The following is a 20,221-nucleotide window of genomic DNA, read 5'->3' on the forward strand; positions in this document are numbered from 1 at the left end:
TACTGGAAAATAAAACCAGAAATGTTGCCATTCTTTTTTGCGTCTTAATTTTATGCCGTTTACCGTGTGGTATAAATAACATAATAACGTTATTCAGCGGGTCGTTACAATTACGGCGATACCAAGTTTATATAGATTTTGTATGTTTTATTATTTTTACACAGTTGCGGGACGACTTGTAGTTTTTATTGGTACTATTTTGGAGTACATGCGACTTTTTGATCACTTTTTATCAATTTTTTTTTAAGGTAGGATGAACAGAAAACAGCAATTCTGGCATTGTTTTTTATTTAATTTTTTTACGGCGTTCACCGTGCGGGTTAAATAATGCGATCGTTTTATAGTTAAGATCGTTACGAAAGCGGCGATACAAAATATGAGTAACTTTTTACTGTTTTTCATAATAAAGTATTTTGTAAGGCGAAAAAGTGGGGTTTTAATTTTTTTTACTTGGAACTTTTATTTATTTATTTCAAACTTTATTTACGGTAACTTTTTTTTAGTCCCACTAGGGAACTTCACTATGCGATCTTTTGATCGCTTTTATAATACACTGCAATACTTCTGTATTACTGCCTGTCAGTGTAAAACTGACAGGCGCCTGTTTGGTCATGCCTATGGCAAGGCCTAATAGGCAATCACTAAAGGCAGACCTGGGGGCCTTTATTAGGCCCCCAGGCTGCCATAGAAACCATTGCCACCCCACGATGCACGCAAGATGCCAGTGGGGTGAGAGAGAGAGCCCCCTCCCTCTAAAACCACTCAGATCTGGCGCTCGCTATTGAGCGCCGCATCTGAGGGGTTATGGTTGCAGACCAATGCCAGTGGTCTCCAATCGTTGCCCTGAAGCTCGAGGCTGTTAGCAACAGCCCAGACTTCAGGAGCACCCCGCACGATGCGGGAAAAGTTCTTCTGAAGTGCCGACTTGAAAAGGTGGCACTTCAGAAGAACTACCCCAAACAACTGATGTAAAAACACTATACGCCGGTCGTTAAGGGGTTAATCACCATGAAGACCAAAGAGCTCTCCAAACCGGCCAGAGACAAAGTTGTGGAGAAGTATAGATCAGGGTTGGGTTCTAAAAAAATTATCCCAAACTTTGAACATCCTACGGAGCACCATTAAATCCATTATAAGAAAATGGAAAGAATATGACACAACTTAACAAGCGAAGGCCGCCCACCAAAACTTACAAACCGGGAAAGGAGGGCATTAATCAGGGATTCAACAAAGACACCAACGATAACACTGAAGGAGCTCGGAAGATCCACAGAAGAGATGGAAGTATCTGTCCATAGGACCACTATAAGCCGTACACGCCACAGAAAAAGTCACTTTTTAGAGAAAAACATTACAAAACACGTTTTGAGTTTGCCTAACAGCATGTGGCGGACTCCCCTAACACATGGAAGAAGTTTCTCTAGTCAGATGAGACTAAATTCAAACTTTTTGGCCATCAAGGGTAACGCTATGTGTGGCACAAACCCAACACTTCCCATCACCCCATGAACACCATTCCCGCAGTGAAGCATGGAGTTTGCAGCATCGTGTTGAATGCTTTCATCAACGTTGGAGCTGTTTTGCCAAGAAGAATGGGCAAAAATCCCAGTGTCTAGATAACAGAGACATACCTCAAGAGACTTGCATCTGAAATTGCAGAAAAAGGTGGCTCCACAAAGTATCGATTTTCAGGGGGTGAATACTTATGCATATTAAATTCTTTTGTCTTAATTATTGTCTGCGTCATAGTAAAAATATTTTTCATATTCAAAGTGTACAATTTGATTTACCAACCTCCCCCCCCCCCCCCCTAAAAATCCATTTTAATTCCAGGTTGTAATGCAACAAAACCAGAAAAACATCAAGGGGGTTGAATACTTTCTCAAAGCACTTTACATAGTTAGCACAGCATATTCTGCCTTCTGGTTTTACTGTATGTAATTAAAGCTTATTCAAGAAAGTTATTCACCTTTCTAATATACTTTGGGGTAGATTTATTAAGACTGGCGCCAGAAAGGGAAATCTACACCAGCTATGAGTTTGAGTGGATTTCTGCAATAATTTACACCATTTTGTGGTGTAAATTCTAATGCACTTTTTTTGAAAGGCGGCGTACAAATACAAAAGTCGCCAAATTATTGCACAAAAATTCAGTTTTTAGCGCAAATTATGACTTTTGTTAAATTATCAAGTATATTAGAAAGTTGCATATCATTACTAACATATAAAACAGAAAGCCCCTTTAAAGGGGTATTTCCATCCTTGAATGTAATGCCATGTCCTAGCAATATGCAACGATCGGTGGGGGTTCGGAGAACGAAGGGACCGAGGTCGATTTCTCCTGCACAGCAGCGCTCCCGGCCACCCGCTGTACAGTGAAAAACATAGTAATCATAGTCTATGGGCACGTTAGGAAAATTTCCCAGTGTATCTGTTAAATGCAATAGAAGAAACCTAGCCTAATACATGACTGCAGGATTTATTTGTAGTCTGTAACCATGGAGACAAAAGGTCTACAGGTAGGATTTTTTTTAAATCAAGATTTTTTGATCCCTTTTAATGCATTGAAACAATAAATAAAATCTAACAGTGCACATACTAATGGTTAAGTACGGGTCTGCTTTCCTCAGTACCGTTACCAACTGAAATAAACGATACATTTGTGATCAGTAAGTCAGTGCAAAAACACTGAATTTTATATTTTTCACCTAATTTGCAAAAAGCTGAAGTTGAAAAAAACCCAATTCACATTCCTTCCACCCACAGACCTCAATAATAAAAATATAATTTGGTAATAGTAAGTATTGACTTTTTTGTATTGTTGTCTGCTCTTCTTTTCACAGCGACAATTCTGGACGAAAATCTGCACCCCAATTTGGTGCTGTCTTTCGGCTGAAATTCCCTGTGGCTTCCAGGTCGGATGCACTGTGGATTTTTACGCAGTGTATCTCACCAGTGTGAACATACCCTTAGGGTATGTGGGTATGTGTCCCTAACTCCTTAACTGGAACAGAATGTTCCTGATGCACAGACAGAACCGATGGCTGTGCATCAGAGCCTATATTGCTGATTTAGGGTATGTGCACACACACTAATTACGTCCGTAATTGACGGACGTATTTCGGCCGCAAGTACCGGACCGAACACAGCAGGGAGCCGGGCTCCTAGCATCGTACATAACTATGATGCTAGGAGCCCGGCTCCCTGCACTGTGTTCGGTCCGGTACTTGCGGCCGAAATACGTCCGTCAATTACGGACGTAATTAGTGTGTGTGCACATACCCTTAGTGTTAAACATTGATTATAGTAAGGTAAAGGTGCACCTGCGAGATTCCAACCGTTTTTTATGTGTTGCGAAATTTATGCTCCCCATTCAAGTCTATGAGCCAAACACGCAGCATCTCCGCCCAGAACCTGCAGCATAACTTGACATGCTGCAGAACTGAAAGTTGCACCATAGAACACTTTCCACACGACTTGTTTACGGTTTTATTTCTGCAGCGTGACTGAGATTTGCAAAATCTCATTCACTTTGCTGCTATTGTAAATTTCCACATGTTCTGTTGCTGAAATTCCGCAGCGTTTACGCTACGTCGAAACCTAGTCTAAGGCTAGAAGCACACGACGATTTGTGCGGGTTATAAACGCAGCGTATTTCCAGCAGTTCATGTCCGTGTGCCATCAGTGTGCTTTGCGTGTGATGCGTGGCATGCGTTTTTCACGTTTTTCTTTTATAGTTCTTTATATAGGACATGCAGTGAGTTTCACGCAATGTACACTTGCTGCGTGAAAACTCACGCATGTCTGAATAGCGCGATTGAAATGAATGGGTCCATGTGCTGTGAGTTATTTCAAGGGACAGCACATGAACGAGTATTACGCTCATCAGAATGAGCGCAAAGAGGGTTAAAACAAAAAACAAAAATTCAGTCCCTTCTTCTACCCAGCCTTTACTGCTTTTTCATCCATTTCTAAGGCCCAATAAATGTCTAGGGTGGTTTACTCCCGAAATTAGTACCTATTCACATGAACGTGTGTCAAATTGGCCGTGCAAAACGGCCATTTTTCACGGATTCTTCATACACTTGAGTCTATTGAGGGATCCGTGAAAACTGGCAAAAATCGGACATGTGAATAGCACCATAGAAATACATTGATTTTTATGGAGACGTGTGAAGGCCGTTAAAAAAACGTCCTTCACAAAGCCGTTTTCACCATTCGTTTGAATAAGGCCTTAGCCATGCTCGCTGCCTCTCCGCGGGACTACTGTCCCATACTGAAAACATGTACGGGACGGTAGTCCCGCAGAGAGGCAGTGACTCACAGCAACATGGATGTCTATAATGCTAAGAGTCCGGCTCCCTGAACTGTGCTCGGTCTGGTAAATGCTGCCGACATACGGTCTGTATATCACGGACCGAACACAGCCGTGGGATGCGGGCCTTAGACAAATCACCAGAGCCAGGTGACCAATGTGCCTATAATTTTGTTTTGGATTGTGATATGGAACAGAACATAAAGAAAGGGAAGGATATCAGTTTTGTTATGTTTTTAAAGCCAATGTGAGCTGTAAATAGGGTCAAAGATCCTACAAATCACCCCGGCGAAATATTTATGTATTGCCTTGAAATACCTTGTGTGTTTCTCCTTCTTCAGTGACGAGCTCCGCATTATCATTAATAGTTAATCAGAAAAAGGCCCTTCTTCTGACATTCCTGCAGCGCCGGGCAGAGAAGTGATTGCATCATGGCCACTAGTGGGGCTGAGATGTTGTGTCAGGTCTGGTTTGATTACAGTGAATCTTAATAGCTTTTGAAGTCAAAGGGTTATTCAGTTTAGACTCCGTTTGTCAAAATTTCAGCGTCCATCGCAATTATATCCGACCCGGGGACTTCACAGCCAGTTCTTCATTTGTCTGTCCATCAAATTAACACCAGTCTTCTACAATACAAGCCGAAGACATTTTACAGTGTTTGATACTTCATTAAACTATCACACATAGATCTAAGAGGCCATGTTCATACGCTGCGGATTCCGAATGCTATGGAAAATATCGGCTTTGATTTTAGGGCACGTTGTTGATTTTCAGATCCGGAGCATGCCCTAAAATTACGCTACAGGTTTCAACCTTGGCATTGCAGGTGAGGGTGAATCCACGGTCAAATCCACAGCATGTTACACATGCAGACTTTTTCATGGATTTGCTGGCCTTTTATGCAGCAAACTTAGGGTATGTGCACACACACTAATTACGTCCGTAATTGACGGACGTATTTCGGCCGCAAGTACCGGACCGAACACAGTGCAGGGAGCCGGGCTCCTAGCATCATACTCATGTACGATGCTAGGAGTCCCTGCCTCTCCGTGGAACTACTGTCCCGTACTGAAAACATGTTTACAGTACGGGACAGTTGTACTGCAGAGAGGCAGGGACTCCTAGCATCGTACATAACTATGATGCTAGGAGCCCGGCTCCCTGCACTGTGTTCGGTCCGGTACTTGCGGCCGAAATACGTCCGTCAATTACGGACGTAATTAGTGTGTGTGCACATACCCTTACCTGTGTGTGAACATGGCTCTCAAAGGATTCTCCGGTTTCAGCAAATAAAGAGTATTTATTGTAAAATGAAAGGTTATAATCTATTACTAATATACTTTATGCATTAATTCTTCAGGGTTTTCAGGATCTCTTCTTGCAGTCATTGAACTGAACCTGAGGACAGTCCTGCTCTTGTTAGGGTATGTGCACACAGGGCGAATATGCTATGTAAGGCCGGGTTCCCACGTAGCATAAACGCTGCGAAACGCAGCGGAATTGTGTGCGCAAATTCTGCAGTGTTTACAGTAGCAGCAAAGTGGGTGAGATTTAGAAAACCTTATCCCCACGCTGCAGAACAAAAATACAGCGTAGACGTTAATAAATTGACCTGCGGTGCAGACTTTAATTCCTCAGCATGCTGCGTTTTTCTTTATTTTCCGCTGCGGGCCTTCCCAATTGAATTCAATGGGGATGCAAAACCCACAACAGAAAGCAAAGCGTTGCAACTTTTGCGGCGTAATCGCAGCGTTTATGCCACAAAAATCGCAACGCCGGAAAGAAAAAAAAATCATACTCACCCAGAACGCCCTATTTCTTCTTGCAGTCCGGCCTCCTGGGATGACATTGCATCCCATGTGACCGCTGCAGCCAATCACAGGCTGAAGCATCACATGGCCTGCAACGTCATCCAGGGAGGCCGGAGCGGACGGCAGAGGAGGGAGGGGGTAAATATGAACAATTCAAGAGGGAAACCCTGTAACAAAAGTGCAGAAATTCCACAGCAGAAATGAACACGCTGCAGATAAAAAAAAACACACTGCAGGTCAATTTATAAGCGTTTTCTCAGCAGATTTTTTTCCGCAGATTGTGGATGAGACTTGTTCAAATCTCATCCACTTTGCTTCTACTGTAACACACTGCGGATTTTCAGCAATGAAATCTATGAAAATCTACAGCTAATTCGCCAAATGTGAATGTACCCTTAGGATGCAATCACACAGTGCCGTTTTTTTTTTGCAGACGTTTCTGCGATTAAAAATCACCTGAATGGGGTTGTTTCTGCAGCAAGTGCATGAATCTCTAAAAGTTGCATTTAGATGAATGGAGCTGATTTTCAGTTGCAGAAATTACGCCCCGTGTGAGCGGAACGCCGTTTTTCGGGGCGTTTATGGCCCAAAAAACGGCTGAAAATAGTCCGTGTGAACATACCCTTAAAGGGGTTGTCCCCACCGATCATATACTGAAGGCCTATAATGTGGATAGGTCATCAGTTGTCTGTGCCCGGACAACCCCTTTAAGATTACAAGAGAAAGTTCTACACTGTAACGAGCTGTACAGCTGTGAGATCATCACATGACCCATGACAACGCATGCCTCTGCACCAATATTACAATAAACACGGATTTCAAGAATTAAAAACAGTAGGATGCCTGATCCATTGTAGATTCTTCTATGGCAAGACTACGTGGCAATATCTGTATCAAAATTCGCCAAGCGCCAGGCTCCCATTGGCACCTGAGGACAGGGACGTGAGAGAACATTCAATTATTTTATAGCAAATGGTTGTGGGTTTGTAGTGAAATGAAAGACTTTGGCAACTAATTGATTTTTGCTATTTATGTGGAAAAAAAGGCATCAAAACACTTGTAAACCAAGGCCGGGAGTGCAATGTTATCCTGTCAAAATGCCTGAAGCTGGAGTTAACAGAAGCTGCGCAGTGTTTGACTTCTCTTATGACGGCTTTAATGAGTGCGAATAACAAGTGTTACTCCGCCATTCCTATTCAGGGCCTGACTGCCCCAGAGCAGAGATGTGAAGCCTATACAGCATAGGGCGCACGTACCTGATTACAGGAGAACATATATGGTGCCCCCACTATCTATATATGGTGGGGGGTGGGGGGCGGTCTTTTTTAACATTTATTTTTAGTTGTGTTTGTTATTTAGTGACATTTTCTATTGGTGCTTTTGAAATTTTAAATAAATGTGAATGGAGAAGAACCCCAGAAAAAACACCACTGACTCCAAAAACGTGAATAGCCAAAATGCTGTGTAATTCTCAAAATGTCATATTTTACTCTAGACTTCAAGCTAACATCTGGCTGCAGCATTTTTTGGGCCCAAAAAAACAACAAACAACCAACAAAAAACAGACCCTAAAATGTGGCTGCATTAGGGTATGTGCACACGTAGTGACCAAAAACGTCTGAAAATACAGAGCTGTTTTCAAGGGAAAACAGACCCTGCTTTTCAGACGTTTTTTGAGCAACTCGCGTTTTTCGCTGCATTTTTCGCAGCGTTTTCGCGGCGTTTTTTACGTCCGTTTTTGGAGCTGTTTTTATTGGAGTCTATGAGAAAACAGCTCCAAAAACGTCCAAAGAAGTGTCCTGCACTTCTTTTGACGAGGCTGTATTTTTACGCGTCGTCGTTTGACAGCTGTCAAACGACGACACGTAAATGACAGGTCGTCTGCACAGTACGTCGGCAAACCCATTCAAATGAATGGGCAGATGTTTGCCGACGTATTGTAGCCTTATTTTCAGACGTAAAACGAGGCATAATACGCCTCGTTTACGTCTGAAAATAGGTCGTGTGAACCCAGCCTCAGGGTCCATTCACCCATTGCGGTACAGTTAGAACCGAATCTAAAAAAACAAATAAAAAAAACACGTGTTTTTCTGCACTTTGGTGCATTTTTCAATGCAGATGCATAAAAAAACCTGCAGCAAATCGCTGTAAAAAACGCTTGCAGTTTTCCAATACGGTTCTAACAGCACCTCAACCGCATCGAGTGAATGGACCCGAATTGCATCTGCCTAGTGATGTGGAAAATCACACCAAAACCCACAGCAAGAAAAACGCACCAAAACGTAAAAACCGCAGCGAAAAACGCACGATTAGGTGTGCTTTTTACCTGTCAATTTCTTGCGGTTTTGGTGCGTATTTTCTGCGGCAAAACACGCAATGTGTGCATGTAGCCTGAGTTCACACGGAGCGGATACGCTGCCTAAAAGCATGCAGCTTATCCACCCTGTGCGAAGGAGGGAATTCCAGGCGAAAAACAGCACCAAACAGTGGTGCAGTTTTTTGCCCGGAATGTCTGCTGCGGAAAAACTGCAGCACTTATGATGTTTCATCCCAAGAGACCTCTGTAGCCTGTGATTGGCTGCAGAGGCGATCACATGAAATGAAGTGTCATCCAGGCTGGCCTCCTGGGATGATGTTGGCTGCAGCGGTCACATGGGATGAAACGTCATCCCAGGAGGCCACGCTGGAGGAAGGAACACAGACTCCTGGGTAAGTATGAGATTTATTTATTTTTTAGTTGTGTTTTTGCGGCTGAATCGCTGCGAACTCGTCGCTGCAACTGCTTTTTGCGATATTTACCTGCAAAACCTGCAACAAATAAGCAGCGTTTACACAAATATAATTGACACGCTGCGGAATAAAATTCCGCACCAGAGGTACATTTCTGAGCATTTTTTCCACTCAGTATTTACGCAGCGTGTGGATGAGATTTGTTTTATCTCATCCACTTTGCTGCGGAATTTCCGCAACTAATTCCGTTGCAGAAAAACCTCAGGCCGGAAAGTGCTGCAGTTTTCTGCAACAGACATTCCGGGCCAAAAACTGCACCACTGCTTGGTGCGGTTTTTTGCTCGGAATTCCCTGCAGCGCCGTATCCGCCCCGTGTGAACTCAGCCTTATGGTTGTCTGAAACTGTCCAGGTAAACAATGCTATGTGCTATGTAATACATTTCCATTCAGTAACATTGCACATCTGGCCATAAAATGATCCCAGAAAACAACAGTCACGAAATGTCCCCGTGTGAACGCGGCCTCAATCTCCATCGTAGAGTTTCAATGAATCACCTGTCTGCCATGAAGACAGACCCAGTGACCTCCTTCTTTATGATTGTATTAGACTAGTGAAGTATAACTCATGACATACAATGCACTGAATCTGCCTCCGGATGGTATTCACCGAGCTTTAGCATAAATACGAATATTAGACACCATGACGACCGCCTCGCCATACTGCACATAGATTTATAGTAACCTGACACGACATCGCCTTGTTTTCATTATGCAATATGTCTTTTTGCATTATATTTAGCATAGGTAATGAGCCTAATTAAAATAATTCATGCAGGTGACACCAATCTTCTGAACTCATGTTAATGAGGTGTTTAACGCTCATTTAAATATTCCCCAGTGTCTGGCAGACATGAATCAAACAATCTCCGGTACATAAGGTGAGATGTCTTTCAACCTTACAATATCTTGCTGGCTGATCATTTCCCTATAGTCTGTCCCACATTGCACCAGTTCTTGTATTGTTCTATCATGTCTGCCAGGACAAGGACAGACAAAGGCATTGGCGGATACGAATATTCTGTTTTCGCAAAGAAAATTGCAAAAAAAAAGCCTCAGGCTAGGGCTACACCTAGACTTTTTGTAGTAAGTCTTTTGTCAATAGAATAACCCAAACCTTCAAGGGGTTTTCCCAAAATCATAAATTATCACGAATCCCCAGGATCGGTGATAATTTTCTGATCACTGGGGGCCCCAATGCTGGGACCCACACCGATCATGAGAATGGGGTTCCCGTTCCTTCTCACTGCTTGACTACATTGAGGAGGACAATGAATGAAGCGGCGGCTGCCACTCCATTCAATGACTATGGGAATGACAGAAACAGCCAAGTACAGTGCTTGGCTGTTTCCGTCATTCTCATAGACAGTGAATGGAGCAGCAGGTGCATGCTTGACCACGGCTCCATTTAAGCTGGGGAGGATATGGGGGTTGAGGACCCCGTTCTCATGATCGGTGGAGGTCCCAGCGATCAGAAACTTATCACCTATCCTGTGGATAGGTGATAATTTATGATTTTGGGAAAACCCCTTTAACAAACTATTTTTAAGACATTTCCAATAGATTTCCAAGCGATTTTCATGTTACCCTATAGAGGAAAAAAGTATCAACTAGCAAATCACTTGACAGGACCAATTTTGGAGAGATTTACAAGCTACTCAATGCATTCCTATAGACAGCGATATTACAGAATTTTTTTGTTGTGAGTTAAAAAGTCTAGGTGTAGCCCTAGGCTGAGGCCGTGTTCACACTTGGCACTAGCATCACCCTAGCTACTGTATATCGTAGTAAAAGATGCATAAATACCAATTTATAGAAAAGTTTTTGATAAAAAGTCTGAGACTTGTTCTTATTACCCTACATTCACACGAGAATATCAGATACACGCCGGTGAAATACGCGCGTAAATCTGGTTAGTGTGCGTTGCGTTATTGCATCTGTGCTTTGCGAGTGGCATGTGTTTTTCACGCAAAGCATATCTGTTTTTATTTTTCAATGAAATTAATGCACAAATCACGCACAGCACACGGATATGCATGATTTTCACGCACCCATTGACTTCAATGGGCGGCTCGGTGCGTGAAAACCGCACCAATAGAGGACATGCAGTGAGTTTCGCTCACTGCGTGAAAACTTCTGCATGTGTGAACGGCCCCATTGAAATCAATGGGTCCTTGTGCTGCTCGTGTCCGTCTTGCGCGCGTAAAAACGCAACGTTTTTCTTGCATTTCAGTTCCGTGCGACATCCGTGTAGGGTGCGTGTCTGCGTTTATTAAGCGTGTATGTCATCCGTATGTCACACATTTTTTACGTCGGCAAAATAAACTGAAGGAGGTGTTTTTTTTCCCCTCATCATTTCTTTAGCAACTGTTGCGTGAATCACGCACAGCAGCCATATGGCGTCCGTGTGCTGTCCATTTTTTTCATGATTCCATAGACTTCAATGGGTGCGTGATGCGCAAAAAACGCACAAGTATAGGACATGCAGTGAGTTTCACGCAGCGGTTACAAGCTGCGTGAAAAACACTGAATGTCTGAATGGCCCCATTGAATTGCATAGATCCGTGTGACGTCCGTCCATTAGCAAAGTTTCCGTCACCATTGACATGAATGGTGATATAAACGGAAGCTAAGGTTTCCGTTTGCCTTTCCGGTGAGGGATTACGCCAACAGAAACCTCCGACGGAACCCCTTAACGGAAAGTAAACGCTGATGTGAACAGGGCCTTAGGCCTCATGCTCACGACCGTAGCCTTGTGCACAGCCGTGATTTTCGGGTCGGCCGGCCACGGTGTGTCAGCCGCGAGCCGCCCGCAAATCGCGGGCCCTGCACATGGCCGCGCCCATTATTTTCAATGAGCCGGGACCGCAGAACACGGCCGTAATAAGGCATGCCCGTTCTTTCTGTGGTCCGGTCTCCGGGGCCATGCACGGACCATGGAAAGCACGGTCGTGTGCAGGGCCCCATAGGAATGAATGGGGCCGCAATTCTCCCGTGGATTTTCGGGGGAATAGCGTCTGCAAAAGCACGTTCGTGTGCATGGGGCCTTAGACATCCGGCCTGATTATAATAAACATTGCACTAGAGGTCACAAAATACTATATAAATCTATACGACTTTAATGCTCATAGAAAATTTGGCCAACATTATCTATAAAACCCAGAACCCAGAAACTGATACCATCTTATTTGTATGCCACGTTGGCTTGAGCTCATAATACAATCGACAGCAGAAACTTGGCCTTATGGGAGGATGTTACTCATATCAGCAATAACACATTCTGTTCCAGGATTGAGCTATACAGCCGTTCTGAACCATAGGTCCCCAGCAAATTTTAGTTTGGTTTATTCATTTGTCTTTATCAGTGACGTTTGTTTCCATGAATCATGCCAAGTTCTTATTAGTATTTGGCCTCTAAGTCACTCAAGTCAAAGATTCTGTTAGTTTTTCAGTATAAATAAAGGACTAGAAATAAGAGTAAAATATTGAGAATGTTATATTATCTGAATCTTTTCATATATTAATATTAAATCCTATATGTTACAGAGGGAAAACATGCAAACTCCATGTAGATGTGACCCCGGTTGGACTAAAGTCTCATGCGCACAGAGCCTGTATGAGGTGCACGGGGCTGTGCTGCTCCATATTACGCCGCCGTACAGGCTTCATCAGGTGCAATCCTTCTAGGTCAGAGTACCTCCATACATATACCATCCAATGGAGCATGCCATGATTCATAGGGAATTCCATAGTAAAACCTCTGTGACTCTGTATAAAATTTAAGGCATAGATAGGTACCATAAAGCCCCAGTCACTACAACGGGAGTCCTATTACAGCTCCATACCAAACAGAACCGTAATTTGGGTGTGTGAATGAGGCATATAAATCAGGATCCCATGCCAAGTAAAAATACCAATTCAATGGGTAAAAAGCACAAGCCTTCTATAATTCTCCAATGAGAAATCAGTTTTATCCCCCACCTACAGTGCTAAAGAATATGAAGCAATACGTTTTGGAAAAAGGCAAGGGTAACGCTGCTTTATCCCTGGTTAGGAAGGAGAACTCACACACTTATTCAGTCAATATCAGGCATTTCCATCCATTCTATTTCTGATGTTACAATGATACATATTGTTAGAAAAGTAATAAATATGAATATATATATATATGGGCACAGTATATATTTACATCCTGTTCCTAGGATTTAGTTTGACTTTCATACAATTCACTAAACCCTGATGTCATCTGTCACCTTATGTCATTGTCATCTGACTCACATATACCAGAAGAGGATGTCATTATGCTCTCCACTTATTTCAGCTATATCATGGGTGCATTCATCTGAGAAAGCAAAGGAGTGTGCAATTAAACGCAATATAAGTGACAAATGCTCTGAATCCCGGCCAAATCCAAACATCCAATTTAAAGCACTGCAACTAAATTATAATCTTACCGATCTAGTCCGAAGGGCTTATGCGATGCCAGCACACTCTGCAAACTGAAAACGTATGCCAAGAGTCTTGCATGACTGTGATTTCAGTAGGCATATACTGGAAATGTTGTATTAGGATATGCATAGCCAACAGGTCAGGCATTACAGCGTCCACTGTCCCAAGTCATGGTAAGTGGTAGTGGGAAGTCAAAGTCAACCGGACAAAGTCAGTCTTGAAGATGAGTGACTTCTGTAATTCATTTGAGTAGTAGGACATCTTATCATTAACCCCTTGCCGTCACAGCCATTTTTCATTTTTTCCTCTGCTTTCCAAAAACCATAACTTTTATATTTTTCCATTAACATAGCCTTATTAGGGCTTGTTTTTTTGCGGCATGAGTTGTAGTTTTTAATGGCACCTTTTAGTGTGCCATAATGCACTGAGGAACTGAACAAATAATGGTGGGTTGGAATAAGAAAAAAACAGTGATTCTTCCATGATGTTTGGGGTTTCGTTCTAACTGGGTTTACCGCGTGGAAAAAACAACAAGTTAACATTATTCTTTGGGTAAATATGACTACGGCAAAACCAAATATATTTATATATATATTTTTTTTAAATTTATTTCTTTTTAATGATATGCTACTTTACAAAGTTAAAAAACTTATTGTTATAAAAAGAAAAGAAAAAATAAAATAGTTTTGTTGCCAAATTCTGAGAGCCGTGACTTTTTTATTCAGTGGAAGGGCTCGTATTTTGTGGGGTGCGCTGTAGTTTTATTGGTACATACAACTTTTTGATCACTATTTATTACATTTTTTTTTGGGAGCTAAGGTGATGAAAAAAACAGCAATTCTGATGTTTTTGTTGTGTTTTTTTCTTTTTACATTTGTTTTATCCAACAAGTTAAATAATGTTATATTGTAACAGTTTGGACTTTTACGGACGCGGTGATACAAATGTTTATTTTTATTTTATTTTTTTACGTTACTTTTACATTCATTTTTTTTTTTTTTACTCTTAATAGTTTTTACATTTCTTTTGTACAGTACTAAAAACTTTATTTACCTGGTTTTAACTCCCCTTCGGGGACTTGAACAAGCAACCGCTGAAAACCATTGTTTCCCATGTGAACTCTAACTTGTTCAATCATTATGCCTGATGCTACTGCTGTCTCTTTTTAGTTTCCGAGTGATACAATATGAGGCCAAATGTTCCTGGGCTGTGGCATAGCAATAATGAAGGAGTGCCTTGTGTGGGTGACAACCACAAATCTTCTTAGCCCTCGTGTTCTGCTGTTATCACTGAATTTTCACCAGACTGCTTCCTGCAGATAATGTCTTGCCATGCAACCAATTATCTCTGCCCCTCCATGCGCCGGCTGGTTTGCACACTGCCTATGACATGCTCCATGCTGCTTGCATGGGGCACAGTTTGCAGCCTTTCCTGGGCCTTTCCTGCATCTGTGGCCCTTTAGCTTCCTGCTAAACAATTGGAATGATCTATAGAATGATAAATTCTGCTAGATGTGATCTGGACTTGCTTTGTGATAACTGGACATGGTATCATGGGACATGTAGTTACCAGAGCTATTGCCTGCTGACAGTTATTTCTACATACAAGGTATTCATTTTATTCAAAATAAATTTAAAAAAAGCTTATACTTACCCCCAACTGTTATCATGGCGACGCAATCGTCTGTTCTCAGTGCAGCCCGGCGTTCTTGGATGATGTTTCCTGTCATGTGACTGCTGCAGCTAATCAAAGGCTGCAGCGGTCACATGGCATACAGTGTGATCCCAGGGGGCTGGGCTGCGCTCAGAACAAAGGGATGTGTTGCTATGACAATGCCTGGGTGGTAAGTATGGACTTTTTTTTTTGTTTTCCTGCAGTAATTCAGTTGCGGACATGCTGCCCAAAAAACTGCACCATTATTTGGTGAAGTTTTTCGGACGGGAAATTCCCTGCGGTTTCCAGGACTGATACGCTGTGTATGTTTACGCAGCATATCCGCTCTGTCTGCTCCTACCCTTAAAAGAGTATTCCCAACTCAGACATTTATAGCATAGCCGCAGAATATGCTATAAATGTCTGATAGATGTGGGTCCCAGCTCTGGGGACTCGCACATATCTCCAGAACTTGGGTCGGGGGACAACTTTCTCGATATAGTTGCAGGTCCCAGAGATGGGACCTGCATTTTTTAGACATTTATGGCTGTGGATGCCATATACATCGGAGTTGGGAATACCCCTTTTACATGTTCACAATGCTAATTTGTAAATCTACAGTATTTCCGGCTCCATAATAAACGTATTCCTATAATTAATAATCATCTTGACACTCTACCCTTTACAATTTACATTCCTATCGAGATCGTTACCTCAGAAAATGGAGGCCGCCATTTTGAAATGTAAGCCTCTATTCATCTAACTTCATGAATTCATAACTCGTGCTATATTATCTCAGTGATATACATACATGGGGGCATCCTTTCGAGAGACACTAATGTAATAGTACAACGACCACACAAACTGGAGGAAATCTATCATTTGGAGTTAGATATAAGGCTCTTCTAATAACTGATGCATAACACTACGCCCAGCACTTCATAAACCACAACCCTCAGACTTGAATTACATTTATGACGACCGTGACTGGCTCTTTGCCTGATTGTCTAAGTGATAAACCTCCTTCCAGATATTTTCACTTAGATGTAATTATTGCAGGAATTCAGCAGAGAGAGATAAAGCTATTTCCTGCATTCAGGCTTCTTTAGAGCTCGTACAAATGGTGTATTAAGTACTGGGGAATGATATGAGAAAATAATCAAAATTTATAGAAATTACAACGATAAAACCCATTATTCGCTGAATGTTACATAAGCGCCACTTCAAATAAGGTTCAGTGACTCTGATGAAGATGGCGCCAGGAGTAAACGTGAGTGGTCACGGTAAATGATGGGCAGTTCATGGACCAATGACAATTATATATGAATTATGCCCTCGTGACTACACATGGCGCTCATGACAGGGGCCCCCCAGAGCAGTATTGCTTGGGGGACACATGATGGTACAGGCATATTTCAATTATTTTGTGTTATTAGGTATTGTTGTGTTCATTTAAATTCTGTTTTTAGGTGCTTTGGTGTTGCCCCCCCCCCTTTTTTTGTTTCAGGTGGTACTTACCTGTTGGCTTCTAGAAGTTTTCGTTAGTCTGCCCATCACCATCACCATCACCTGTCGCAATTTTTTATTAGAGGTTTATATTTGTCTCCCAGCTATTGCTGGGTGGACTGATTGATTAAAAATGGTTTATTTATTATATGTGGTTTTTATTATATTGGTTTTAAGTATTTTGGTTTTAAAAGTATTTATTATTATTGATTATATTTGGTAACCCTTAATAAAAACATTGCAGTCTTTTTCATCCACACATCTGTTTTCTGTGTCTTATTTATTTTCATTTTAGGTTATTTGAATTGTGCCTTGTACCTTCATGCTTCTCTTATCAACGGGTTACGTTGTGCTGTATTATTAGCATTATATTTACATAATTGCATAATTGACAGCATTAAATGAGAACATTATATTCATGAATCAGTTATAATTGGTACGTACTATATGTCACAAATAGGTTGGAGAAGTCCACTTATTGACGCTCAGTTCACACTAACGTCATGGTCTTTTTTATAATCCAATAGGTAAAAGAGAAATGCAAGCGTGGCCTTGAACGCAAGTATTAACAGAGCCTAAGGTTTGTAATGGAAGCCATGACACTCTGTCAGGTCCCTTGTATGCCGGACACTACCGGCACCCGACAGATCCTATTGACTCACAAAAAGAGGTCTGTCGAGGTTCCATTGTAGTGTTCTCCATTTTGACAGGATGAATAACGCTGCATGCAACGCTATTCCTTCCATCAACTCTGACTTTAGAGCCTCCAGCGCAAATGTGAACAGTGCCTAAGATTAAGTGCTCAAAGACCAAAGTTAATCTTGGGATTTGTGGCAGAGTTTTTATTACTATACTATTTTGTATTGGTCAGAGTAAAATACAATCTGCAAAGAAAAACATAGTAGCAAATCATCATGACTATTTTTTTAAAACTAAGATAAAAGAAACAAATATATAATAGAACATTGTGGAGAAACTCACAGAGGAGAGAATTAGGGCCTGTTCACATCAGCGTTGGCTTTCCGTTCCGGGGTTCCGTCGGAGGTTTCCGTCGGGTGAACCCCACAACGGAAAGTGAAACTGAAACCACAGCTTCCGTTTCAGTCACCATTGATATCAATGGTGACGGAAACATTGCTAATGGTTTCCATTCGTCACCATTCCGGCTGGTTTCCGTTTTAATGACGGAATCAATAGGGGAGTCGACTGCGCTATTGATTCCGTCGGAAAAACGGAAACCTGCCGGAATGGTGACGAACGTAAACCATTAGCAATGTTTCCGTCACCAATGATATTAATGGTGACTGAAACGGAAGCTGTGGTTTCAGTTTCACTTTCCGTTGCAGGGTTCACCCGACGGAAACCTCCGACGGAACCCCGGAACGGAAAGCCAACGCTGATGTGAACAGGCCCTTAATAAGTTGAAAATGTAGAGGTTTTTTTTTAAATGAATTGTCTTACTGAACCACACGCCATCAGATCAGCTTTCAGGGACCAAATCTGGAAGTCTCAGTAAACATTGTGAATACTTGAGATGCTTAGTCTAATGAGGCCTCATTCTTAAAAGTGGAGTTCCCCTAAGATGAAAAACTATTGTTTCCGTTAAAAAAAACTGAAACTTTACAGAACGGAAACTAACGGAAACCAACTGCAACACAAGCATTACCATTTAAATCAATCGTAATGCAAACGGAAGTTATGGTTTCCGTTTGGCTTTCTGTTCATCTGTTCCTCTTATGGAATGGATGAATGGAAACCCCAAACGGAACCCGATGCTGAAGTGAACGAGGCCTTTGTGGTGGTCTGGTGCAGTTGTTGAAAGTAAGGGAGACATTAATGGTGATCTTCAGAAGTATCCCATTCACATGGACTAAATGTATTGATAAGACCAAAATAAAACCATTTACAATGACCGCAACCAGGGGTGTAACAATTGAGTACAGAGATTGTGATCCCACACCAGCCCTGGAGCCTAAGAGGGTCCAAAAAGTCTCTCTGCCCTATATGAGTAGACCAATACTATGTATTACACATGATAGTTGGGGGGACTCTGTTATAGGTTTTGCATTAGGGCCCAGGAGCTTCAAATTACGTCTCATGTGGGAAACCGACTTAAAAAGTCTAATAAGCGGCACCTCAGGATAAAATATTTTAGATCCCGAATAACTGTTAATGTCCTCATCTTACCCATGACCTCCTTGGGAGAGCAGTAATTGAATGCGTCACAGAGCCAGGTAAAGGACTCTGAGGCCAAATAAAACCCAGCTTCTCATATTGAATAGTCCTCTCACATATGCAGCAAAGTTTTGTACCAAAATAGTCAGTAATGTCCCCACTGGAGCCAGTTACTCTCAGTTCTCTAAGTAGCCATTATGTGATGACTAAGAGCAGCAAATGACTTTTAAGAATACGAGTAGATAAAGCTGGATAGGAACATCCTATGAAGTACAAGTGAAAAGAGCATTGGGAAGAGAATTCAATTAAAGGAATTGAAGTTTCCTCAAAGCATCTCAAAAGTTAAAGCCAGGTGCTTCTTGAAGAACAGAACATATACTATGTCAAGAAGGATGTCCCAGGATAAGTGGCAAGATGATCAGACGATGTTAAAAACCTACCCTGATGAGAATACGCCAAAAATGATCTCATTTATGTTTCTGGCAACCAGAATCACGATAGCGGGGGCATGGAAGACTCCTTTGATTAGCCTAGATCATGTGAAACTGAAATTGTCATGGATTATGGTCAATGATAAACTCATGAGTATTGTTCAGGATAGGATTAAATTGCATGAGATGATTTGGTCCCCCAGGATAATTTACTCTGCAGGCATGAGTGTAATCTTTGCTCCACCTTGACTGTATGGTGGCGCTGACACTACTTTTGCTCTTCCTAAGTTGGCACTCCTGATGCTGGAGGGATCGGGGACTATTCCTTTCTCTCTTCTTCCCCTTTTTCTACTTTCTTTTTTCTTCCCCGATTATTTGTAAAGTTTTCTGTATATGGTTTTTGAGACCACCTACTGGTCTTTTTGTCTCTTACGTGGATACAACCCCGTTATGTGCTTCATCTCGCTTCATACTGTGGGGATACTGTATGATGACTCTGCGGATCTTGCTGCTCTCATTTGGAATGTTATGTCATCCATTGCTGTGCTTTGTCAGTGGAGAACCACGACGAAAATACCGTAATGCTGGTTCCATTGTATGACGAACAGCGTCGGTGCTTGACGGAACCCATTGACTTTGGGTCCTGTTGAGATACCGTCAGGGTGTCCATGGCTTTACCAGAAAAAATGGTGCGACGTGCTGCGTTATTGTTTCCAGTATTTTCGGCCCGATCTGTGACAGAGATGTGAACGGACCCTTATCAGGATGTGATATTTGCACAAGGTAACACTCCAAATTGTGTCAATAGCTATGACTACAAACAGACTGACCAATTTGGACATTAGGGCAGTGCGCCAAAAGAGGACCCAAATTACCACAATCCTTAAAGTGGTTGTCTCATTAATCCAACACTTTTTTGTTAGGGCATATGGACATCATAGATCGTCTCTCATACTTGCGACCCCCCCCCCCCCCCCCTCCAAAAGCCAGAGTGGAGAGCTGTGAAATAAGAAAAGCTCTGGCTGACCCAGCCCATCTATATATTACATGGTCGGCCATTTATTTAAATGGCGGGCATGTAATACTTCGTTTCC

The 20,221-nt window shown here is 42.1% G+C and overlaps 1 protein-coding gene across 2 annotated transcripts in view; it reads right to left on the reverse strand.

The window, feature by feature from the left end:
* Positions 1–20,221, reverse strand: part of MMP24 (matrix metallopeptidase 24) — a 101,896-nt gene that overhangs the window by 50,496 nt on the left and 31,179 nt on the right. The window contains exon 1 of one of the 2 annotated variants that reach the window (XM_075847054.1): positions 4,634–4,750. The exons of the other annotated variant lie outside the window; for it this stretch is intronic. The gene's annotated coding sequence lies outside the window, so the exon portion shown is untranslated. Of the gene's footprint in view, positions 1–4,633; positions 4,751–20,221 lie in introns of those variants that run through there. 2 annotated transcript variants of the gene reach the window in all.

The sequence above is a fragment of the Rhinoderma darwinii genome, chromosome 13 (assembly GCF_050947455.1).
Source record: "Rhinoderma darwinii isolate aRhiDar2 chromosome 13, aRhiDar2.hap1, whole genome shotgun sequence".
Lineage (NCBI taxonomy): Eukaryota > Metazoa > Chordata > Amphibia > Anura > Rhinodermatidae > Rhinoderma > Rhinoderma darwinii.